Consider the following 26,079-nt stretch of genomic DNA (forward strand, 5'->3'; position numbering starts at 1 on the left):
AAGGGAAACAGATTTGGTGAGCCAGTTTAATATCTGCCAAACCAACTTTCCTTTAAGTTTGACTAAGGACCACAAGGCGGGACTGAAGTAAATTTTACTTGAGTCCAATAACAGGCAGAGTTTTGTCTCTAGACTGAGTAGACAAGAGCTATGAGAAACACAGGAGATAAAAGGGAATCAATCATAAGAGGCAGGCCTATGGCTTCAAAGGTTAGTATGTCTTTTGTTGACCTTGTACTGATGCTACTGGAAGCCTTACTCCATGGGAAGGTCAAGAGGGAACCTCTCCACTTCCAGGATGTCCAAGAAGAACAGGGGTCTGTGGAAGTACAGGAAGAAGACCCTGGGCCAGACCATGTACCAGCCAGAGATAAGAGCAAAGAGTGGGAAGTAGTCCCCATTCCTGAGAGGTAGAAAGAAATTCATGCTCAAAGAAAAGTTCACAGTTTTGGAGAATAGACTAGAATATCAGAGAGGAAGTATAAGACATTATATTTTTGAAAGGGAAGATGGCAAAAACCACATTGGAAAAAGAGAGTCAACTCTACCCTTTGGCCATAACATCCAAAAGAGAAGAGAAATCTGAAAGCATTCCACACAACACAGAGAGCAGCAAGCAAGCCTTACTATGGATTCATAGTCTCCATCACCCGAGTCTACTCAGCAGTTTCCTCCGGCAGAATCACAAAGCCCTGCAGTGACCTCAGGAGCCAAGAGTGAGAACTGTCAGCATCAGGGTGCAGGTAGGGGTATTAATTAAATGATGTTGGGGTTTCTGCTTATCATGGGACCCTGAGGGACCATGGACACTTGAGGACTTTGGTTCATTCTCATCTGCCTACCACAGAACAGAAAGCATTGGATTGGTTATTTTCCTTTTTTTCTTTTTAAAAATTTAACTCTATTCTGACGTGCTGTGGCTAAAGCTTATAAAGAGTCCAGTCTTCTAGTACATTTCCAGGATGGCAGCTTAAGCAAAGAAGGAAGCAATCACTTTCTACTTTCACCCCATAGAATAAGGTCACCTGACCCTCAATTCTGAAAGCCGGTGGACTCCAAAGTTAAACTTGTCAGAGCCTTCCTGCTTCAAGGTCTTTACATTTCTTCTCAGCAGCTACTGGACCTCATCAGTCAGCTCAGTTTCACCCATATCTCAAGGGTTGATTTTTACCTATATAGGAAGAATTTACCCAGCTTTCATGGTATCAATTTTTCCTCAATGTTCTGCCTCTGAGCTGTACATAATCCTGTTTAAATAGCTAGATCATTTCCTTCCAAATAGAAATTCTTTCCAAATTTCTTTCCCCTATCAGGTGGCTCAACACCAACTGGGTAAGTACTATGACCAGTCACCCTTCTCCTTGTACTGCTCTGTTTTGGCCTGTCCCACTGGATCTCTTGCTTAGTCCCATGCTGTCTTCTCTGCCTGGAACCATCTTCCCATAGAGCCTTGAATGCCTCATTCCTGCTCATTGGTCAGGGTCAGCTTAAATCTCAACTCCTTAAAAACCCTCCTGTGATTAATTTATCTAAAACATGACCTACCTCTGTCATTCTCTTCCACTTACTCTGAAATTGTATAATTTATTTTTATTTATTTTTTATTTTAATTAAAAAACTTTTTTTATTAGTCATCCATTTTATAAACATCAGTGTATACATGTCAATCCCAATCTCCCAATTCATCACACCACCACCCCCACCCCCTGCCGCTTTCCCCCCTTGGTGTCCATACGTTGGTTCTCTACATCTGTGTCTCAATTTCTGCCCTGCAAACCAGTTCATCTGTATCATTTCTCTAGGTCCCACATATATGCATTAATATACGATATTTGTTTTTCTCTTTCTGACTTACTTCACTCTGGATGACAGTCTCTAGATCCATCCACGTCTCTACAAATGACCCAATTTCATTCCTTTTTATGGCTGAGTAATATTCCATTGTATATATGTACCACATCTTCTTTATCCATTCATCTGTCGATGGGAATTTAGGTTGCTTCCATGACCTGGCTACTGTAAATAGTGCTGCAATGAACACTGGGGTGCATGTGTCTTTTTGAATTATGGTTTTCTCTGGATATATGCCTAGTAGTGGGATTGCTGGATCATATGGTAATTCTATTTTTAGTTTTTTAAGGAACCTCCCTACTGTTCTCCATAGTGGCTGTATCAATTTACATTCCCACCAACAGTGCAAGAGGGTTCCCTTTTCTCCACACCCTCTCCAGCATTTGTTGTTTGTAGATTTTCTGATGATGCCCATTCTAAGCGGTGTGAGGTGATACCTCATTGTAGTTTTGATTTGCATTGCTCTAATAATTAGTGATGTTGAGCAGCTTTTCATGTGCTTCTTGGCCATCTGTATGTCTTCTTTGGAGAAATGTCTATTTAGGTCTTCTGCCCATTTTCGGATTGCGTTGTTTGTTTTTTTTTAATATTGAGCTGCATGAGCTGTTTATATATTTTGGAGATTAATCCTTTGTCCATTGATTCATTTGCAAATATTTTCTCCCATTCTGAGGGTTATCTTTTCGTCTTGTTTATGGTTTCCTTTGTTGTGCAAAAGCTTTGAAGTTTCCTTAGGTCCCATTTGTTTATTTTTGTTTTTATTTCCATTTCTCTAGGAGGTGGATCAAAAAAGATCTTGCTGTGATTTATGTCAAAGAGTGTTCTTCCTATGTTTTCCTCTAAGAGTTTTAAAGTGTCCAGTCTTACATTTAGGTCTTGAATCCATTTGGAGTTTATTTTTGTGTATGGTGTTAAGAAATGTTCTAATTTCATTCTTTTACATGTAGCTGTCCAGTTTTCCCAGCACCACTTATTGAAGAGACTGTCTTTTCTCCATTGTATATCCTTGCCTCCTTTGTCATAGATTAGTTGACCATAGGTGCGTGGGTTTACCTCTGGCCTTTCTATCTTGTTCCATTGATCTATATTTCTGTTTGTGCCGGTACCATATTGTCTTGATTACTGTAGCTTTGTAGTATAGTCTGAAGTCAGGGAGCCTGATTCCTCGAGCTCTGTTTTTCTTTCACAAGATTGCTTTGGCTATTCAGGGTCTTGCCATACAAATTGTGAAATTTTTGTTCTACTTCTGTGAAAAATGCCAGTGGTAGTTTGATAGGGATCGCATTGAATTAGTAGATTGCTTTGGGTAGTAGAGTCATTTTCACAATATTGATTCTTCCAGTCCAAGAACATGGTATATCTCTCCATCTATTTGTATCATCTTTAATTTCTTTCCTCAGTGTCTTATAATTTTCTGCTTACAGGTCTTTTGTCTCCTTAGGTAGGTTTATTCCTAGATATTTTATTCTTTTTGTGGCAATGGTAAATGGGAGTGTTTTCTTAATTTCACTTTCAGATTTTTCATCATTAGTGTATAGGTATACAAGAGATTTCTGTGCATTAATTTTGTATCCTGCAACTTTACCAAATTCATGGATTTGCTCTAGTAGTTTTCTGGTGGCATCTTTAGGATTCTCTATGTATAGCATCATGACATCTGCAAACAGTGACCGTTTTACTTCTTCTTTTCCAATTTGTATTCCTTTTATTTCTGTTTCTTCGCTGATTGCCATGGCTAAGACTTCCAAAATTATGCTGAATAATACTGGTGAGAGTGGACATCCTTGTCTTGTTCCTGTCCTTAGAGAAAATACTTTCAGTTTTTCACCATTGAGAATGATGTTTGCTGTGGGTTTGTCATATAAGGCCTTTATTATGTTGAGGTAGGTTCCCTCTATGCCCACTTTCTGGAGAGTTTTTACCATAAATTGGTGTTGAATTTTGTCAAAAGCTTTTTCTGCATCTATTGAGATGATCATAGGTTTTTATGTTTCAATTTGTTAATATGGTGCATCACATTGATTGATTTGCATACACTGAAGAATCTTTGCATCCCTGGGATAAATCCTACTTGATCATCATGTATGATCCTTTTAATGTGTTGTTGGATTCTGTTTGCTAGTATTTTGTTGAGGATTTTTGCATCTGTATTCATCAGTGTTATTGGTCTGTAATTTTCTTTTTTTGTAGTATCTTTGTCTGGTTTGGTATCAGGGTGATGGTGGCCTCATAGAATGAGTTTGGGAGTGTTCCTTCCTCTGCAGTTTTTTAGAAGAGTTTGAGAAAGATGTGTGTTAGCTCTTCTCTAAATGTTTGATAGAATTCACCTGTGAAGCCACCTGGTCCTGGACTTTTGTTTGTTGGAAAATTTTTCATCACAGTTTCAATTTCATTACTTGTAATTGGTCTGTTCATATTTTCTATTTCTTCCTGTTTCAGTCTTGGAAGGTTATACCTTTCTAAGAATTTGTCCATTTCTTCCAGGTTGTCCATTTTATTGGCATAGAGTTGCTTGTAGTAATCTCTTAGGATGCTTTGTATTTCTGCAGTGTCTGTTGTAACTTCCCCTTTTTCATTTCTAATTTTATTGATCTGAATCCTCTCCCTCTTTTTCTTGCTGAGTCTGGCTAATGGTTTATCAATTTTGTTTATATTCTGAAAGAACCAGCTTTTAGTTTTATTGATCTTTGCTATTGTTTTCTTTGATTCTATCTCTTTGATTTCTGCTCTGACCTTTATGATTTCTTTCCTTCTGCTAACTTTGGGTTTTGTTTGTTCTTCTTTCTCTAGTTCCTTTAGGTGCAAGATTAGATTGTTTATTTGAGATTTTTCTTGTTTCTTGAGGTAGGTTTGTAAAGCTATAAACTTCCCTCTTAGAACTGCTTTTGCTGCATCCCATAGGTTTTAGATCGTCGTGTTTTCATTGTCATTTGTCTCTAGGTATTTTTTGATTTCCTCTTTGATTTCTTCAGTGATCTCTTGGTTATTTAGTAACGTATTGTTTAGCCTCCATGTGTTTGTGTTTTTTACATTTTTTTCCCTCTAATTCATTTCTAATCTCATTGCGTTGTGGTCAGAAAAGATGCTTGATATGATTTCACTTTTCTTAAATTTACTGAGGCTTGATTTGTGACCCAAGATGTGATCTATCCTGGAGAATGTTCCATGCGCACTTGAGAAGAAAGTGTAATCTGCTGTTTTTAGATGGAATGTCCTGTAAATATCAATTAAATCTATCTGGTCTATTGTATCATTTAAAGCTTGTGTTTCCTTATTAATTTTCTGTTTGGATGATCAGTCCATTGGTGTAAGTGAGGTGTTAAAGTTCCCCACTATTACTGTGTTACTGTCAATGTTCTCTTTTATAGATGTTAGCAGTTGCCTTATCTATTAGGGTGCTCCTATGTTGGGTGCATATATATTTATAATTTTTATATTTTCTTTTTGGATTGATCCCTTGATCATTATGTAGTGTCCTTCCTTGCCTCTTGTAACATTCTTTATTTTAAAGTCTATTTTATCTGATATGAGTATAGCTACTCCAGCTTTCTGTTGATTTCCATTTGCATGGAATATCTTTTTCCATCCCCTTACTTTCAGTCTGTATGTGTCCCTAAGTCTGAAGTGGGTCTCTTGTAGACAGCATATATATGGGTCTTGTTTTTGTATCCATTCAGCAAGGCTTTGTCTTTTGGTTGGAGCATTTAATCCATTCACGTTTAAGGTAATTATCAATATGTATGTTCCTATTACCATTTTCTTAATTGTTTTGGGTTTGTTTTTGTAGGGCCTTTTCTTCTCTTGTGTTTCCCACTTAGAGAAGTTCCTTTAGCATTTGTTGTAGAGTTGGTTTTGTGGTACTGAATTCTCTTGGCTTTTGCTTGTCTGTAAAGCTTTTGATTTCTCCACGAATCTGAATGAGATCCTTGCCGGGTAGAGTAATCTTGGTTGTAGGTTCTTCCGTTTCATCACTTTAAGTATATCATGCCACTCCCTTCTGGCTTGTAGAGTTTCTGCTGAGAAATCAGCTGTTAACCTTATGGGAGTTCCCTTGTATATTTTTTGTCATTTTCCCCTTGCTGCTTTCAATAATTTTTCTTTGTCTTTAATTTTTGCCAATTTGATTACTATGTGTCTTGGCATGTTTCTCCTTGGGTTTGTCCTGTATGGACTCTCTGCACTTCCTGGACTTGGGTGGTTATTTCCTTTCCCATGTTAGGGAAGTTTTCAACTATAATCTCTTTAGGTATTTTCTCTGGTCCTTCCTCTCTCTCTTCTCCTTCTGGGACCCTATAATGTGAATGTTGTTGCATTTAATATTGTCCCAGAGTTCTCTTACACTGTCTTCATTTCTTTTCATTCTTTTTTTCTTTATTCTGTTCCGCAGCAGTGAATTCCACCATTCTCTCTTCCAGGTCACTTATCCGTTTTTCTGCCTCAGTTATTCTGCTATTGATTCCTTGTAGTGTAGTTTTCATATCAGTTATTGTATTGTTCATCTCTGTTTCTTTTTTCTTTAGTTCTTCTAGGTCTTTTTTAAACATTTCTTGCATCTTCTCGATCTTTGCCTCCATTCTTTTTCCGAGGTCCTGGATCATCTTCACTATCATTACAGAACTTTTTTTTTTTTTTTTTTTGTGCTCATTGCTATCGGTCTCCCCAACCAGAACACAAAATTCACAACAGGAGTTACTCTGTCTTGTTTGTCATGATAACCCTAGGACGTCTGGGAACTTAATAAATATTTGTTGATTGAATGGGTTCCATATTCCACCTGCCCGTTGATTTTTTTTCACCAACAACAGCATCAATGTCTTTTCCCTTCAGCATTAGCCACAAGTTAATAAATCCAACTCTGTTCCCCAAAACAAAATTTTACATTGATAGGGAATGACATGCATGCACTTTGAACCAATATTTGTGATTTTCTATCTTGGAGAAATTTAACTAATAGTTCAGCCTTACAGAAAACATTTCCTATTATACCAGCTACATCTGGGGTTCTCCATACTTTTCCTAGAAAATATGTATAGGACTGGGGGAAAAAGAGGAACATCATTCAGCTACAAAGCTTAGAAAACTCTCTTTTGGTCTCCCTCTTGGCTCTACAGTAGATATGACTAATGTATAGAACTCCCCCCTCCCACGGCTGCTCTTCTAGAAAGACATGGTACCAAACTGTAATTTTCATACATCAGAATTATGACTGGCTTATTCATTTCTGTAAAACAAGTACCTAGAACAGCCCCTGGCATGTGGTTGGTGCTCAGTAAATGCAAATTGAATGCCTATTGAATGACCAGATTTATAAACATTTGCCAGTTACCTGGACAGAGTTTTGGCCCTTGAGAAGAAAGGAGTTGGCCATAGCATCCCGGAATTAGCACTGCCAGAGTCACTGGGAAGAGAATGGATTTTGCAGACCCAAATGTTAGCACATTAAGGAGTGGAAGGCTGGAGATCATCTTTGCTTTGGTTTAATAATTTTATCTAGACCTCTTTATTCAGTACAACTTAGCTCCCAGTAAGAGGTCAATTCTATAATGAGAAGTTTTGTTCTTCCATTATTTTTGAGACATTTAAGGTCCAATAAAAGGGGTTAGGACTGACTTGGTATCGGAAATTAAAAGGAAGACAAAACATTTGCATGTTTTGACAATAGCTTCACACTTTCACCTGTGCAACCTTTTCTTAAACACTCTTGCAATTATCTGAGAATCAGGATTCCATAATCCAGTCTGAAATGGTTTCCTCTGGAGGCTCATGTAAATGCATTCCTTTCTTGCTTTCTCCCTGACTTCTGATTTTGCTTACATGCTTGATAAGCACCCCAAGGACGAGGAGGACACAGAGAGCAGAGTGTTGAGCATTGATTCAGTCAGCAGTTTGTGTATTTTCTTTCTTTTCCTGGGTATGAAGCCCCATTCTAAAATTTGCAATTAAAACCAGAGCCTACCTTAAAGATAACATTATCTTTTTCCTCCAATGGTCAAACTCTGCATAATGACATCAAATTGTATTCACTGTCCCTCCAGAGTGGCTCACTGCTTTTAATAAGTAAGTGGAAAAGAGAATGTTGTTCTTGGTTCTAGCTGTATTCCATTGCAAAAGCTCAAACTGCACTAGGGTGAAGATTACAATATTTCTGCAAGGGTTAGAAGGGATCCCAACTATCCAAAATAGCTCAATGTGCCCAGATGGAGACCGTTGCATTTACGTGTGGTGTCTAAGCCTCTTTTCTGGCACACAGTTGTTTAAGAAGCCATTTTTCTTGGTATGTCCTGATAATCCCACCTCATTTCCGCCAAGGGCAGGACTGAATTAGAACAGCATGACCAAGGATAACCTCTAAAACATGATTTTATGTTGACACCCTGCCATCCCCAGGAGATATGATGGTTTAAGAGGGCTATGCATCCTTTGACACTCTTCCACTAAGGGGTAGGGTCTGCGTTCCCACCCTTTGATATCGGGTGGGCTTTGTCATTGCTTCAACCTAAGGAGTGCAACAGAAGTAACCCTGAGACTGCCATGTGCTGAAGGTACCAGGCGGAGAGACCACTGAGAGAGAAGAGAGATGACCAATGAGCCCCAGCTGTTCCAGCCCCAGCCATTCCATCTTCCCAGGCCATAGAATGCCATGCATGTGAATGTAGAAAACTTCAAGATGACTCTAGCTCTAGTTGCTTTCTGACTGTAACCACCAAGAGCTGGGAGCCAGATGTGCCCAGAGGAGCCTGACTGACCCCAGAACCATGAGAGACACTAATAAGTTATTATTGTCTTAAGACCCTATGTTTTTAGGTTGTTGGTTACATTGCAGTAAATAACTAGAAGAGGAGGCATCACTCATAATGTGATGTGGAACTCAACCCAGATGATTCTCCTGCCCCCACTAGATACAAGGCTGTGGTAGGCGGCACTGATGTGAGCACACAGAGACAAAGCAAAGCCACACGGGACGCTGGAGCTGGTAGCTGTCTGCAGGCTATGATTTGACAGAGAATCAATGGAACCTCCCCAAGGGGACTACTCTGGTCCCTGAACGTAGTAATTGCTTAGACAGGATTTGCATCCTAGCAAACGTGCAGAATGCTAGAGATCCCCACGTACAGAGAGTTTCAAACTAGGAGCACTTGGGGTTTTGAGAAGGGACTGTCAAGGAGGTAGGGTGCAGAGCAAGCCTAGTGGGAACAACCTTTTCCTTTTCTCTGTTCTCAGGGTCAGGGCTTCTTTCCAGCCTCAGGGTTCGGACATGTGACTCCAGTGACCCATCAGTGCAACACATTCCTCTGGCCGTTATGATTGCTGTAGGCTTGGACATGAGGTCCAGGCCAGCCAATCAAAGTGAATATCAGGATCTTCACAGGGAATTCTGGGGGAAAGATGTTCACTCTTCCTCACTAGATTGGACATTAAAAGGATGTTGCTCTGAGAGCTTCCAGCAGTCATCCTGTGATGAGGAGGCAAGGATCCTGTGGATGGAATAGAAAGAGGGAAAGCAGAGGAGAGAGGAGGCAGACAAACTGATCTTGATATCTTTGTTTGTACCTCTGTATCCAGCTATGCTTGAAGCTGGACCTTCCTGGGTTATTTTTTAATTTGAGCCCATAAATTTATTTTGCATGTTGACTTAAGCAACTAGAATCAAAAGAATATCAATGAATACATATATGCTTAGCTTCTTCAGAAGTATGTCTGGGAAAAATTATTTCTGCTGCTAAAAATATGTTTAGAAATAGCTGATATTTGTGCATTTGATTTAGTCCTTTTTGTTTTGCAAAAGGAAAGGAATAAAGTCAAATTAGTACCCTGGTCACCTGACATAATCCCATGTAATAATAATGATGATAAAGATGATGATGATGGTACTAACATTCACTGAGCCCTAATCCTGGGCAAGACAATGTTCTAAATGCTATGGATATATTAGCTCATTTAATCATCTCAATAATATTATAGGATACTCCATGATTATGCCCATATACAAATAACGGAATTGAAACACAGAGAAGATAAGTAACATTCCTCAGATCACACAGCAGTAGTGGTGAAGCTCGGATTGAACCCAGACCGTTCTCTTAGCTGTACCCTGGTGCTGTCTCTGACAAGGTAAAGTGATTTTTGAACAACCCCTGGGTTCTGGGCCCTTTGTCTTTTCACAGTGCCTCCATTCTTAAAGCATGCAACCCAGAAGGCCCATGTTAAATATAAGTGGGAGAGTTTCCATCACTGTGGATTTGCCTCCATCATCTGTTCTAATTCCAGCAACAAAGTACGTGCTTTAGCCATGTCGTCTTGGGTCTGACATCTTTCCCAGAGGTGAGAAAATGAAGAGATCAAAGAGAAAAATTTTAACGTAAGTTGTCAGCTTGTTTCTGCTGCCAAAAATTTTCATGCTTAAAAATATGGCACAATACTTTATTCTTCAATTTAAAAAAGTTAAATTGTAGCTGACTCTCAGTTCTCTTTTCACTTGGGTTGAGGAAGATTCAGCCTCAGTGAGAATGAAGAGTCTTCCCTCCCACCCCTCCAGTTCCCAGAAGGGTCCAGGAAGTTGTGTGCAGCATAGAATTTGGGGGGCACCCCCCCCCGGTGTTTGGATCCTGTATGCTTCTTGTTCAGATGTGCATAGTCCTTGGAGGGAAGGTGGCTCTGACAGACACTTCATTGTCTGTTACTCTTGGGTGCAGGGCACTTTGTGAGACTGGTTTCCCAGAGGCTGGGGCCAAGCTTCCCTCATGGGCCTCACATCCATTTAATTCTAAGGAGATGCTAGGGTGCCAGATGGGAAGCCACCATCCCTTTCTTTGTCTCCGCTAATCTTCACCTCTCTGCTTTTACTATTTCTACCTTCCTTTGGATGAAGAACACAAGCACCCTCACTGCCCCCACTCCGTTCTTTGTAGCACTTTTCACATTGCATGGGTTTCAGCCTAAATTAAAATGGGCTTTTTAAAGAATTGTAGGGCTTTTAACCATTCAAGCATCATTTATTTTACTATTCCCTTAAATACATTTTGAAAAATCTCTTAGAAGTCCAGTCAGTTTAGGGGTTAGTTAGTGTGTATTTTAATTGACCATTCAATTTCAAATAAATATGGAGGAAATTATAACCCTCTTCAACAGCTCAACGACAATTTAAGGAGAATGAGAACCTGATTGAAACCATTAGGAACTTAGAAACCAGACTCGGATGTGGTCAGATGTGGTCAAAGAAAACAAGCCCAGGAATTTTTAAAACCTGTCTTATTTTGCTTTTAAGAAAAACGTTAAAATCACAAAATTAAAAGAGATATTGCCCTAAATTTGAAACGATTTAATAAACAGATTGGATGCAATTATTATAGTTGGCATTGAGAAATATTGATAACTAAAATTTTATCTTTTGAAAAATAAAAATGATCGTTCTCACCTAGCCTGTAGGCTAGAAGCTGGGAAAGAAAACATTTCAATATCTTGTCCTCTATTACATATGTTGATCAACCCATATAATCAAATTCCTGATCAGATGGGCCATCTGCAGACACCCCGAGAAGGAGAGTTTTCTATCAGCCCCATTTTATTTACTCCCTTTTTGGATTTGTGGACTTTACTGAATTTTGTGGTAGGTGAATAATAGCCTAATAAAACTATTCCAAAAACTATTCCAAAAATTTATATATATACATATATATACACACTATATATGTATATATATAAATAATGTTATAAAATATATATAAAAACTATATATAATTTTAAATGTATAACACATTATAATCAATATAGTGTGTATTATGTATCTCATATGTATAATGTGTTGTTAGTTGTATCTTACATTATATATTGTATAAATGCATCTATGATTACATCATATAAAATTATAGACCTTCTCTTCCTTCATCTTTCCTCTCCCCCTCCCATCCCGCCCCCTCTGCTGCTCCGCTCTCTGGCCTGACTCGGCACTTGGGGGCCCCTGGAGAAGACACCAGGGTCCCCACCTCCTTTGTCCAGGCCTAGGTCTTCCTGAGCCTCCCCCCTTCCTCTCCAGGGTCTTCTTCTCCTTCAGTTTTGAAGCCAGTGGTGTTGTGGCCACCCTGCCAGGCTCTCTGAGAGTGGTGGGTGTGAAACAGTTCGGGAATGACCTAGATTTCCAGACTCACCATGGTCAAATTCACCATGCGAGGGTGTGGACCGTGTTTAAGGATTGCCCCAGCATTCAGCTCTATGAGTAATAAGTATCCACAAGCAGTTTTCTTGGAAGTAGGTGTACATCAGTGTCAGGGAATCAGCAATACCTACATTTTTGTTTTTTTGAAACAAAGTGAGAGTTGATCAGTATCAAGGAGCAAATGCTGTGGGACTAGAGGAAAAAATCAAGCAGCACTTAGAAAACAACCCTGGAAGCAATGAGGACACAGATATTCCAAAAGGCTATATGGATTTTATGCTTTTTTATTAACAAAGCTGGCTGTGAATGTCTTAATGAAAGTGAGGAGCATGGATTTGACAACTGTTTATGAAAAGACATGACCTTCTTGGAATCTGATTGGGATGGACAGCTGCTTACTACTGTGGTCTTCAATCAGCCTGTTAAGCTTTATTCAATGAAATTTCAAGGTCCAGATAATGGTCAGTGTCCGAAATACGTAAAAATTTCTACCAATCTACCCCTATCTATGGATTTTGAAAAGGCAGAAAGAAGTGAACCAATTCCAGCTCTGGAACTATCAGAGGATGATATGAAAGAAGATGGTATTGTCCCACTTCATATGTTAAGTTTCAGAATGTTAACAGCATAACTATATTTGTTCAGTCCAATCAAGGTGAAGAAGAAACAGCTAGAATTTCATATTTTACTTTTATTGGGACTCCAGTCCAGGCAGCAAACATGAATGATTTCAAATGAGTAGTTTGCAAAAAAGGAGAAAGCCACAAAGGTACAAAAGACACTGGGAGACCATATTGCAATCAGAGCTACAACTCTTGGATAATTGCTTGATTCTCGCCAGAGACTTTCTTTTTTTTTTTTAATTTAATTAAAAAAATATATAGTTGATTTACAATGTTGTGTTAGTTTCAGGTATACAGCACGGTGAATCAGTTATACGTATACATATATACACTCTTTTTAAGATTCTTTTCCCATATAGGCCATTACAAAGTATTGAGTAGAATTCCCTGTGCTATACAGTAGGTCCTTATTCATTATCTATTTTATATATAGTAGTGTGTATAAGACTTTCAATATTTCATTCATTGCCATTACCAATAAATCATTGCCTTTGTTCAGATGGTAAAAAAAAATTATAACAAATAATTGGGCATGTTATAGAGTTGACCCTTGTACAAGCAAGTTTAGGGGCACTGACCCTCTGTGCAGTTGAAAATCCAAGTATAACTTATAGTCAGCCCTCCATATGCACATTTCTTCTGTATCCGCAGTTCTGTATCCGTGAATTCAACCAACCTCGGATCTTTTTTTTTTTTTTTTTGGCCACACGGCTTGCAGGATCTTAATTCCCTGACTAGGGAATGATCCAGCCCTTGGCAGTGAAAGCGCAGAGTCCTAACCACTGGATCGCCAGAGAATTGCCAACCTTAGATCTTGTAATACTGTAGTACTATTCAGTGAAAAAAATCCAAGTTTAAGTGGACCCACACAGTTAAAATCCATGTTGTTCAAGGGTCACTTGTAATTGTTAATGAGCCCTTTACCTCTCCTGCTCTGGTTTCAAAGCTGAAGACACCTAAGTTCTTTTGAACCTCACAAAACTTCCTCCTTTCATAAATACAACACCCCAACTTTCTCCACAGGCCTGACAGTAAAACAAACAAACAAACAAAAAAACTTTCCCTGAGACTAGTCCATCCCTGTGTCGGGTTGGTTTTTTTTTGTTGTTTTTTCTGTTTGTTTTTTTTGGCTGTGTTGGGTCTTCGTTTCTGTGCAAGGGCTTTCTCCAGTTGTGGCAAGCGGGGGCCACCCTCCATCGCGGTGCGTGGGCCTCTCACCACCGCAGCCTCTCCCGTTAAGGAGCACAGGCCCCAGACGCGCAGGCCCAGTAGTTGTGGCTCACGGGCCCAGCCGCTCCGCAGCACGTGGGATCCTCCCAGACCAGGGCCCGAACCCGTGTCCCCTGCATCAGCAGGCAGATTCTCAACCACTGCGCCAGCAGGGAAGCCCTGTCGGGTTGTTTTTGATTTGTTTTGTTTTGTTTTTTTCAGTACATCATGAGGTCAAGAGCCCTGAAGTCAGCCTGCTGGGCCTCTAATCCTGGCTTCACCACTTTAACAGCTGTGATTGAATTCAAGTCAGCTCCCTCTCTTTGCCCAGATCACCCATCTGAAAAATGGAGGAGTAATTGAATTCATCACCCAAGGGCATCAGGAGGACTAAATGTCTTCTAAGAATTCAGGGTTCAGTCATTAAAACAGTGACTTATGCTCAATAAATGATAGTAGTAGTAATATTATAGTTATCCTCCTGTTGTATGGATTCTCAAAAACATCTTAAATTTTAAACTACTTAGGCCTTATAATTGGAGCAGAGTCAGCTTCACCCCTATTTGGGGAAACAAGGGAACATGACCAGCAAAGGCTTCATGGTCACAACCTGGGAACAGGGCCAGAAAACCCATATTTGGGGCATCCCTTTTTGCTGCCCTGTAAATGGCCTTTATTTGTTTTTCCTCCCTAGTCTCTAGATTAATTGCGAATTTAGATGGAGGATCTTGAAGTTTGCCCATAAATTTTCTGTGTTTAAAGGGAAGATTTTTATCACTGAATATTCTGCAGTGAGCATGAGTCAAGGAGAGTGACTCAGGCCATCTTCTCAGAGGTGGCCAGCCATAGATCAGCTTATACAGAAAATTAATCTCTCCTGGCTTCTTCGGGAAGTTAGCAATTATTAGTAGACAGTGAGAGAGAGAGTCTTCAAAAGAGGCATACGTGACAATGTCACCTAAGTATCTTCCAAACTCGTTGATATTGGAGAAAAGTTTTTCCCTCAAGTAAGCTTTGAGGGGATAGGGCGGGGAGCTCTTAGCAAGCAGATGCAGTAAAAGGAAGTCCTTGGGGCCTGAAACTCAATACAAATGTGAGTTGACTCCCAAGAAATACCCTGGTATCTTCAGGGGGAGATAAGATTTCAAACACCTATTTGACCCAACATGGGTTTGTTTCTACCCACTGTTGAATACCTAGGATATCTTGAAAATGTTTACCCAACCATTTTGAGGGTCTGACTATCTGGCACCCCACAGCTGAATACAAATAATATCCAGGTTTTGGGGCCAGTGTGAACAGCCCCAGAACTAGGGAATTCAAGAAAGGACATGGAAGAGTCACCCACATCAAGCCCTCACTTGAGGCAACCTTACATTGAAACCATCACAGACAGGTTTTCCTCATTCTTTCTGTCTGTCTCTATCGGTGGGTTCTTAAAATGTGGTTCCCAGACCAGCAGCATTGGCATCACCTGGGTACTTGTAAAAAAGCAAAATTTTAGACCTTTCCCAGATTTACTGAATAAGAATCTCTGAGGTTGGGACTCAGAAATCTATATTTCAACAAGCCCACCAGATAATTCTGATGCATGCTAAAGTCTGAGGATTACTGCTCTAACTAAAAATTACTGATATGTCTCCCACCCCCAGAAATTCTGATTTTATTGGTCTGGAGCGAAGCTGGACAATAAGGTTTTTAAAAGGTCTCCAAGTGATTTTATTGTGCAGCCAGACTAGAGGCAGGAGAAAATTCCACTGGTCTCTGTGCCAAGCCGAACACCCAAATATGTGAGGGTCTACCTCCAATAAGACTCAAAGGCAGGGCTGGGCAATGTTGTTTTGGGTGACCGTTCTTCTTGGGGTCTATCTTGACATTTCTTTGAGTGTCCACCTTTCTCTTCTCCTTTTTAGCTGATATTGCATGTTCACCAGGGCTCACTCTGACTGCATGAAGTTCCCGTCAATCTACCTCTCAGCTGGCATGTGGCCCAGCCAGCCAGAGCTGGGAGTGATAAACAAGAGATTGAGGCCAAAGCTCTGTATTAATAGAAGAAGTGTATTTGCCCTGAATGAATGTCCCCTTTATACTCTTCCCTCTTGAATCTCTGGCCAGAACATCAAGAACTCAAGGATGTGGGATTTTAGTCATCATCCCTTGCTTTCTTTCTTTGAGAACCTAACTAATATCCTATACTATCTTCCCACTGAATGTTGCCCAATCTCTTTTTCAAAAATTCACCACTCCCAGGGCATTCCTTTTCATTTTTAGAATTCTCAAATTATGCAATGTTCTCCCCTTCAGTTAAGCCCAAATCTGCCTCTATTGAGAGTCCAATTATGGATCCTAGATCTACCTACAGAATGGGTTCCTCTATGTGTCATTACAACTCATCAAAATTGGGACACAGTTATCAGGTCTCACTAAGTTTTCCCTAGACCTTCTTTGAGTTCAGAATTCAGTTTCTAAATAGTGCCTCTGTTAGCAAATGCTCTTGGGGTCCAGCCCAGAACCCCCTTTCCTGGACCACATTCCCATTCCCCAGCTGCTCTGAGTGTTGCCATTAAGAGCTCATGACTACGTCTTCTAGAAAATTGCCTGAGGCTGATGGAAGCCACAGCAATGGAGATGTGTGTCACCCCTCACCCAGGGGCAGCCATAGACAATGACTGACAGATATGGGGGCAAATAAGCCCAGCTTCCTTGTCTCAGAGTGGGAGAACACACCCACACCTTAGTCCCCTCCCCTTTCCTGAGATTCTTTCCACAACAAATCACTTGACAAAAATCCCCATTCCGGGCTCTTCTAGGAAACTTGACCTAAAACATTTCCTTTTTATGTGCTCACTCAGATTTCCACACATTTATTTGACCAGCAGGATTAAAAGTCTGCTGAGCCCCAAAGGAATAATGCATAAAAGAGGGCTGGAGAACAGGTTTGACTGGTTTTGTGGGGTCAGAGTCAAGGCTGCAGGAGGCCTGGAGAGCAGCTGCTACCCCACAGATGCTTTGCAGAAGGGAAAAGACCCGATTCCCAATGCCTCTGTTTTCATACCCCAGCCACATGTAGTAGATTGAATACAAAAAAAACAAAAAAATGGCCCTGATTTTCCACCCCTTGCACACTTATTGCAATGTGATTTTGCAGTTTCTCTAAACTAGATGCAGATTGTGTTTCCCACCCCTGGAACCTGGGCTGGTCTGTGATTTGTTTTGATGGGTAAAATAGAGCAGAAGGAATGTTTTTCCAGCTCCAAGCCTCACCTCCAGTGCCCTTGAGCACCCTTCTCTCTCAGACCCTTAGCTATCACCATGTGACAATATCCAGACTAGTCTGCTGGAGGATGAGGGACATGTGACTCTGCCGTGCCATCCCCCCAGCCAGCAGCCAGCTGACGAACAAGCATGCGGGTGAGGCCATTCTTGAGCAGTCATCCTCCAGCTGATCACCGACTCATAAGCAAGTGCAGCAGAGGTCAGCAGAGCCCCAAGCAGAAGGACCGTCCAGCTGAACCATAACCTTGAGAACTAATAGTGATTGTTGTTTGAAGATGCTGAGATTTGGAGTGGCTTCTTAGGCAGCATTATTGTGGCAACAGATACTTTCACAACAGATGGCCCACAATTTTCAGATCCCTCTTGGATAAACCCAAATGTGGGAGAGAAACATTAAACTTCAAAGTACAAACAGCTCTGCATGCCTGATTTTGGACCTGGGGAGGCAGGTTTGCAGCTCAGAGCCCTGGAGAGAGCAAGGGTTCTGGTGACCAGAGGACACAGCACCAGAGGCAGGGGCAGGCTTCAAGCTCAGAGGAGAACCTGTGGGCAGCAAACAACACAGCCTGAAGCCTTCTGTGCAGTCACAGGGGAAATGATGAGAAGGCAGGTTCTACTTCTGTTCCATGGTCCAGCAGAGGTACCTGGGAAGCCAGCAGAAAGCAAATCAGGGAAGTTGACTAGTATGGCCAATAGGGGCTTCCATTTAATAAAAGATGTGTCATAAAGGAGAGAAGGAGAGCAGGGCCCAGAAATGTGAAATGTGGGAGTAAAATTAGAACTAGCCTTTCTCTTTTTGTAGCTTTAAATTTTCTTTATTATGATATAATAAGCGTCCAAGAATTTGTACAAATCTTAAGAGTTCAGCTCAGACCAATATGAAGGCATTTTCTAGCCCCTAGAAGGCTCCCTTATGTCCATTCCCTGTCAACACTGCTACCTCATACAGAAGTAACCCTGTTACTTAGTTTTGCTTGTTTTTGAACTTCATATAAATGGAATCATACAGCATGTCTTATGTCTGCTCATCATTTTGAAACTGAGCAGGACCGTGCAGGGGCCCTCCCAGCTGACCAGAGACTTATGGCTCAGCTAATGTTCCAACAGCAAGCAAGACCTGATGGCTACTTAGAATTGCAAGATTGAGACAATTATATCTGAAAATAGAATATTGCCCCCTCCCCAGCATGTAGCTCCCTTTCCCCTTTCCCTATATAATCTCCAAGCAAAACCTGGGGAGATGGGAGTTGGTTCTTTGGGACATGAGTCCACCTTCTCCTCAGGATGGCCAGCTTCCTCAATAAAGCTACCTTTCCCTTTGCCCAACTCTTGTCTCTCAGTATTGGATTCTTGGGCAGCCAAATTTGAGTCTGGTAACAAATTTCACCTATAGGATCTATATATGAGGGTACATGTTATAGTAGTTGATTCATTTTTTATTGTTCTGTAGTATTCCATTGTATGAATACAGCCCAATTTATTTATTCTATTCTATTACTATTAGACATTTGGGTTCTTTCCAGCTTTGACTTTATAAATAGTGGTGCTATAAACATTCTTATACAGTCCTCCCTCAGTATCTGCAGGGGATTGGTTCCAGGACCCACTCTGGATACCAAAATCCACAGATGCTCAAGTCCCTTATATAAAATGGCACACAGTGTTTGCATATAACCGACGCACATCCTCCCTCTCATATACTTTAAATTATCCTTAGATTACTTATAATATCTAATACAATGTAAATGCTATGTAAATAACATTTCCCATGCACAGCAAATTCAGGTTCTGCTTTTTGGAACTTTCTGTGTTTTTTTTTTTTTTTCTGAGTATTACCAATCCACAGTTGTTGGAGTCTGAGCATGTGGAACCCTTGGATATGGAGGGCCAACTCTGCATGACTTTTGATGCACGTATATACTCTTTCTCTTGAGAAAACAATGGCTTTCAATCAACCCCTCTTTTGTCCCTCATCTGGCCTGGGGAATGACCCAACACCCTTGTTCATCTGCTGACAATAGGTTGCTTAGGTAAGAAATTGCATTTGAATCCATATTCAATCCCAGCTCTGAGAGGAGGAAAGGGGAGAAAAAAGGAAGAGGCAGCTTCAGTGACAACAGAAATGATAATCAGTCCCTCTTAGCTTTACATTTTCTCTCTAGTAGCTCTCTAAGATGCCAAAAATAATGACATTCATCTGAATTAAAGATGTGAAGACTCTTTTAAAGATGTAAATGTGCTTTTTAGAAGGACAAACACATAGAATAATTAAAATGCTACAGTTTCCTGGTGCTTCATGATGTTCAAATTTTCCTCTTATTTACTAGCTCCTCACTACTCAGAGTGGTACCCAGACCAGCAGCATCCATTAGCCCAGGAGTCTGTTAGAAATGCAGAATCTCAGGCCTCACCCCAGACTTACGGAATCAAGATCTGCATTTTAACAAGCTCCCCAGGTAACTTCCTGTACACTAAACTTTATGAAACCTTCTAATATTCCCCATGACACTCACAAGACCTGGTAAAACAGATAAGGGAGGAGTAACTGTTCTCATTTTACAGATGGGGAAATCAAGATACGGAATGGTGAACTTGAGTAGCAAGGGAACCCTGCTGGTTCCATGCAGGAAAGGCCTCTAGATGGAAACTGCTGATTTTCATTACTTCACGCTGAAACCCATTGACATGCCTAACACGTAATAAGGTCAGCCAGCCTGTTTCTCCCTAGAAAGCGCTGTCCTGATGGGATGCACTATGGTCTGAGTCATTTTGTTTGGAAGTTGACATGAAAAGCCATCAGAAGGACACAAATGTGTCAGCATGATAAGGGCGGGGGAGGGGGCAGGGTGGAGGAAAGGAAAAGGAACCACTTGAAACAGCAGAGGGGTGTGGAAAGGGGGATGAAGCAGCGCCAGAGACATTTCAAGTCCCAAGCTTTCTGTACTCCTCCCTTGCCTGCAAGCAAGAGATCTGTGCTGTGACGCAGTCTGCAAGAGGCTGTTGGCAGCCAGCCCAGAGTTGGCCCGAGCCCTCACTGCGGTGCTCTCAGCTACGCAGGGACACTGGAGGCTGCCTGGTGCACCTCTGCTGGGCCCTGCAGAGCATCCGCACCACCTGTGCCAGAGGGGACACAGCACTGCAGCAAACAAAGCCAGCCAGACTGCAGAGCTGGCTGGAAAGCTGGGGGCAGTAATGCGAGACAGGTACAGCTCAGGGCACTCCTGGCTACACCTGCAGGGGCTGAGGACCCGAGGGCTTCACCGTCTCCTTCTGCCCCTCCAGAAAGCAGCTCCAGGCTGCAGACTTGCTCACGTGGCTTGGAGACATCTGGATACTCTCCCTTTACCCTGAGCCCTGTGGCAGTCCAACAGCCAGGATGATTCCGGCTCAGCAAAGCTCAGGGTTCAAATCAGTGAAACTTATCTAGTCTCTATGCCCTCCCAAATCCAGCTGGAGGCAGCTGGAAGATACCCAGGGCTCTGCCTGCCTGGGTGCTGACATAGGAAGACTCCAAGGAAGCCTGCTGCTCCCCCCTCACCACCCCCACAGATGCCAGATGTCAAAGGTACAGTTAACAGTGGCCTTCCAAAGCTATTGTCTGATTTATTTCCAAACCCAAAAGGTTGGCTCTAATGGCAGATGTTCTGGAACAGGCAAAGGGAGGGGGGTACCACAGGCTGGTGAGAGAGCTACTTAGGGCAGGTGACGAAGTTTGTGGGCTATAAAACCGCAGTGTACACTTAATCATTTCCCTAAGTCTGAAGAGTAGAACTCCTGCTGCTGCCTTGACCTGATGCCTCCCTGTTTCTCATGGCTGCCCAGTTTGCTTTCATCTTGCTGCCATCAATGGTTCTCCTTCCCCAATGTTGGGAGATGGCTACCCCCCTCTATGAACAGCTGTGGCCTCTTTACGCAGTCAGGGTCCAGTTGTATGGCCAGGACACTGATACAACCTCCCAGCTGATAAAACTAGGCAAGGATGAGGGTCAGGTTTCCAGGCCAAGGTCAAAAACTGGTCTGTGTGTTGGAGTGAGTGTTGGTGGGTGGTCAGAAGTAAGGAAGGAAGGAGATGAAGGTCACTGAAAAGAATCAGTTCAAAAATCACTGCTTGAGGGTTCACTGTTTCTCACGCAGCCCAAGACTTACTTCCTACCGAGCTTTGCCAGAGTAAATGGTACCCTTTCCTACTCCCTGTTGTGTACCTCTCCACAGTACCCCAAAAAGGGCAGATCAGCAGATTCACTCTAAAGCCTACTGTGACAGTGGAAATGCGTTTAAAAATCTTCACAACAGAAATGGTCTAGCAATGTACGTGTTAGATGCCATGTGGCTAGGGTGTTAATTCCAGATGCCATGTTTCCTGAATTTGCTTCCATGCTTTTCCCACCTGCTTGATTCAAGCAAGCAGAGCTTAAAAATCTCTTCGATTTAGTCTTCTCTTTTTTGTTATTCTCTCACCAGCCTCCTAGATACCGGCAGATCATTCATTCATTCAATGAATAACTATTGAGCACCTTTCCTGCATGAGTCATTGTGCTGATGAGGCATAGACGTTGTTTCTTCCATATAGGAGTCTCTTTATTCTACAAATATTTGCTAGCACTATCTGTTCACACAGCATTGGGTGAGGTACTAGGGAGGGTAAAAAGGCAGAGAGCATACAAGCCCTGGGGAAGCTTTGGATATATCAGGAGAAATGTGCAAGGTCACAGACAGCCCATTTCTATTGTCAAGGAAATGGACCCTTGCTACAGAAGTGTGGATCCTCTGAAAGCTTGTGAGAGATGCAAGGCCCCACCCCAGACCTGCTTAATAAGAACCTGCATTTTAACTGAATGCCCAGGAAACTCCAAGCACAGCGATCTTTGAGACCCACTGATCTAGACAGTTGAAGTTCTAGGAGTTTAGGGGAGACAGATTATCGCGCACTTCTTGGTAATAGTCAAGAAAACATCCATGCAGGAGTTTGCCTCTGACGAATCACTGGGCTTTGGCTGGATACAGAGGGCTCGAGGGACAGTAATTTCCCACTTCCACGGAGTTAAAACCAAAAACATGTCTGCAAACAGCAGAAGGCAATAAAATTCTGCAGTCACATTTTCCACAACAGCAAAAGCTTTGAGTCAGGTAGGATGAGTCTGCAAATTCTTGTGGCTGACGGTGTCAGGATCCCCAAGTGGGAGATTGCCCAGTTTGGACAGCTTCAAGCTCCCATCGGCTGGTCCCCTGGAATGGACCGGCCCCCATCCAATTCCTGGCCCTGCCCACCCTGCCTGGCAGTCAAACAGATCAACCAATGAGAAACTGGCTCATTATTTTCCAGCAGTTACTCAGCCAATCGGCAGCTTCCAGCAGACCGAGTCCTGGAGTGGCATCATCTGAATGTCGGTGGTGTGGCTGCTTTATCAAGCCGGCCCAGGAGAGCAGATAAATCACTGTGAAGTTGCGATTCGAGGCTGTTTGCGCCGCGACTATCGCTTAATATTGGATCAGCCTGATATTGGGTGCCTCAATTTTACTTGCACTGTCCCTTCCTACATTCAATTTAAGAATTAAGATTTTTGTTCTAAGTATAAAAACTGAAACAAAGGAATAAAACAGATCAAAACATGACTGTGTTTACTGTTATCTCCTGTTTCTGCCTACCGTCCCAAATGTCTATGTTTGTCCAATAGTTTCACCAGAAGAAGATGATACAGAACTTCACAACACCATTGAATGCTTTGCTTAAAGTTCAGGCCTGTGCTCCACAGTGATGAAACCTGCCCATCCTTTCAGAAGTCATGCCAAGGAGAATCCGCTCCAAAGCAGGTAAGCTCGAAAGACAACATGGCCCCAGTCATCTATCAGAAGGCAGGTTTCTCCTCGGAATGATTTTCTGGCAACTGGGATGGGCTCGTGCTGAGTCATCTACACCCTCTCACCCTTGCAGCCGTGGCTTGTTTTAGGAGGCAGCTGGCAGAGGCGAGAGCTGAGCTGAGGCTGGGGAGCAGGACCCAGCTGACTGGCTCACAGGAAATGGAAGTTAGGATTTCTGACTCATCAGCTCTATTCTAATCCCCTTAATCTGATGCTTAATTAATAACATGGCAATTACATCTCTCCTGAACCCACCACCACTCACCGTGTCCCCCAACGCCTCCTGCCCTCTCTTCTCTCTTCCCCAGGAAACTGGAAGCATTAGTCAGTCAACTAATTCTCTTAAGCATCACCCTAGGTGTGATTTCAGATCGGTGCAGGCTGGGGTTATGCCAGGCAGGAGCAGGCAGCCACGGAGAAGAGGAGACATATTCCTCTTTATCTCGGGACTCTGCTTATGGGAAGGAGCTTTTGAGTGGGAAGGTTCCAGCCTCCAGCACTGATCTCCCCGTTTGCTGCACACACACACACCCCCTCCCCCATCTATCAGAGACTGAGCGTATTGTGCAGCGCGTTTGAAATGATCAAATGGAACAGTGAGGAATCCGGAAGCCACACAGATAAGGAATGGTTGAAGGAACTGATGGAGCTGAGATGAAAGTATTTCAAACGTTGGAGGCGGCGGCATGTGAAAGAGGCAGCAGGTAGGTTTCTGTGATTCCTGTGCGTCGGATGTAGGATGTAAGCTCAGGGGACGAGGTGCTTCCTCACAAAGAAAAGCCCCCAACCACGGAGGCCGGACCCTGCCTGCTGGGCTAGGAGCTCCCCATCTTGACAGGCACTTAAGCCAAAGCTTCGTGACTATTGTAGGAGACACGTGCATTATAAGGGAAAGGGTGGAATCGAACTTTATGATTCTTTCATCTCTGAGATCCTGTGATGCCTGCAGGGCTCGCCTTCACAGGGTAGATTCTATGGCCTCATTTTACACGTATTATCCCCTGTCACTCCTGCAGCACTCCAGTTAAGTGGGTACAGTTGCTGTATTTTATTTACTATTCCCGCTCCCTCTGCTTAGAATACTCTTGCCTTAGGTACCGTGTGGCTCTCTCCCTTCACAATATTCTGGCCTTCTCAGTGTTTTATCTCCTCCAAGAGCCTTCTCTCTTCTGCCCTTTATAATATGGCCATTTCTTCCTCCTCTCTCCATCCCTTATCCTGCTTTATTTGTCTTTATAGCATTTAGCACTCTCTAAAATTGTGTTACAAATAGACCTGTTTATCATCTGTCTCCTCTAGGAGAACAGAAGGACATTGGTTGGTTTTGCTCACTGCTCCATCCGCAGCACATGGAATCAAGGTTGTGGCCCATGGCAGGACATGTGCGTGCAATGAATAATGAGTCTGTTTTTACAGATGAGACTGAGGCATTGAAGAGGGGAAGTAACATCCCAAGTGTTATACAACGAGTAATTAGAAGAGCTGGGATTCGAGCAACTTGGTTCTGGTGTCCACACACGTAACTGACATACACCATTTGACCCTTTGAAGAAAACGTGTTTTCTTTTTTGGTGGTGAGGGGAGCAAAATTTAAGATTTTATTTTCAATTTTAGGTCAATTATCATTATCAGAAATAAATTTGAATCTACATTCTTTTTTTTTTTTTGAATCTACATTCTTATTAAGCTTTTTTATTTTTTTAATTTTTATTCTATATTGGAGCATATATGATTAACAATGTTGTGTTAGTTTCAGGTGTACAGCAAATTGATTCAGTTATACAACCATGTTTCCTTGGAGGAAAGCTGAAACCCTTGAAAATCCAATGGCTGGCTCTGGCCAGAGTTACCTCTTGTTTTATTACTTCAAATGACTTGTGCCTGTAAGCTGGTGGCCACTGGTTGCCACCAACATGGTTTCAAAAAGCCCCGAGAGAGAGGCAAAAGGCAAAAGTCAGAGGGCACGAGGTTACCTTTTGCCTCACCTATCTTCAGGCTGCACAGTGATTTGGTGAGTGCAGCGGGTGGCTCAGAAGGGGACAGTGAACAGCTCGGTAGTCACCTGGTCCTAATCTACCCCAGGGCAGATATATTGACTCTGACACAGCTCCCATGCCTGGAGTCCTCAAAGGCAAATTTGCAAACTCAGGGAAGTTTCCTTGCTTCTCCGAGTGATTTGAAACCATATGCTATGTCACTCTTCCATCAAAGGGGCTGAATATATGTTCCCTGCTTCCTCCATCCAGGTTTTTTCCCTGACAAAATCATTTTTATTTGAATACTAACAGGTCATAAAAGGGAGTTGACATTGGTTTTTGTAGTTGAAAAATAATACAAACTTGAAAGTCAGATGAACTGGAATTAGAATTTGAGTTAGTTACCCTCTGCGAACCTCAGTTTTCCTAACTGAAAAATAGGAACTAAGTCTTCTCACATGGTTTTTGTAAGGATTAGATGAGAAAACATAAAGGCAGACATCTGCCACTGATTTTCTTCTTAAGTGTCAGATCATTTTGCTGCTAGCCGCCTTCTACTCTTTCTGTGGCTGGGTACAGAAAAAAGCATTTTCTGAAGGAGATATTGTGTCAGGGTCCACAAGTCAGCTGGGGCCACTTGGAATCTGTACGTCCACTGGGGCAACTTTGCTTCATAAATCTCATTTTGAGACTTAGGCTGAAAATGGAGCAGCTACTAGGGAGAAACCCTTCTCGTGATGGAGAAGAAGCTTCCAGAAGCACTAATGGAAACATGCACTGTCTCCTTCTGTCTAAGATGTCATTTCAAAGAGGGAGAAGCCAACAGTGTCTGATGTCAGAAAGATATCAAGCAGCAGTGACCCTGTCACTTCCACCTATATGCTATTGGCCTAAGCAGGACACATGGTCAAGGCCAATATCAGTTATGCAAGAAAGTCCACACTTTCCTTGGAGGTTGGGGGTGGCGGGGTGGGGGGGGGGAAGGAGGAAGGAGTGGAGACAAGCTGAATAATAATCTACTACAGTTACACACATGAACTTCAAAGACCACATTTTCAACACCACCATGGTTCTTCCGTTCTCACTGGCTCCGTTTCTTTAAGAGACAAAGGGGGAGAAGTTCACTGGCATT

General features: G+C 42.2%; 1 pseudogene; it reads left to right on the forward strand.

Annotated features, from left to right (window-relative positions):
- The first annotated feature begins 216 nt into the window (after nt 1–216).
- LOC137750385 (thioredoxin-like protein 1 pseudogene) lies at nt 217–12,742 on the forward strand (annotated as a pseudogene).
- Nucleotides 12,743–26,079: the final 13,337 nt, after the last annotated feature.

Source organism: Eschrichtius robustus, chromosome 16 (genome assembly GCF_028021215.1).
Source record: "Eschrichtius robustus isolate mEscRob2 chromosome 16, mEscRob2.pri, whole genome shotgun sequence".
Taxonomy (NCBI): domain Eukaryota; kingdom Metazoa; phylum Chordata; class Mammalia; order Artiodactyla; family Eschrichtiidae; genus Eschrichtius; species Eschrichtius robustus.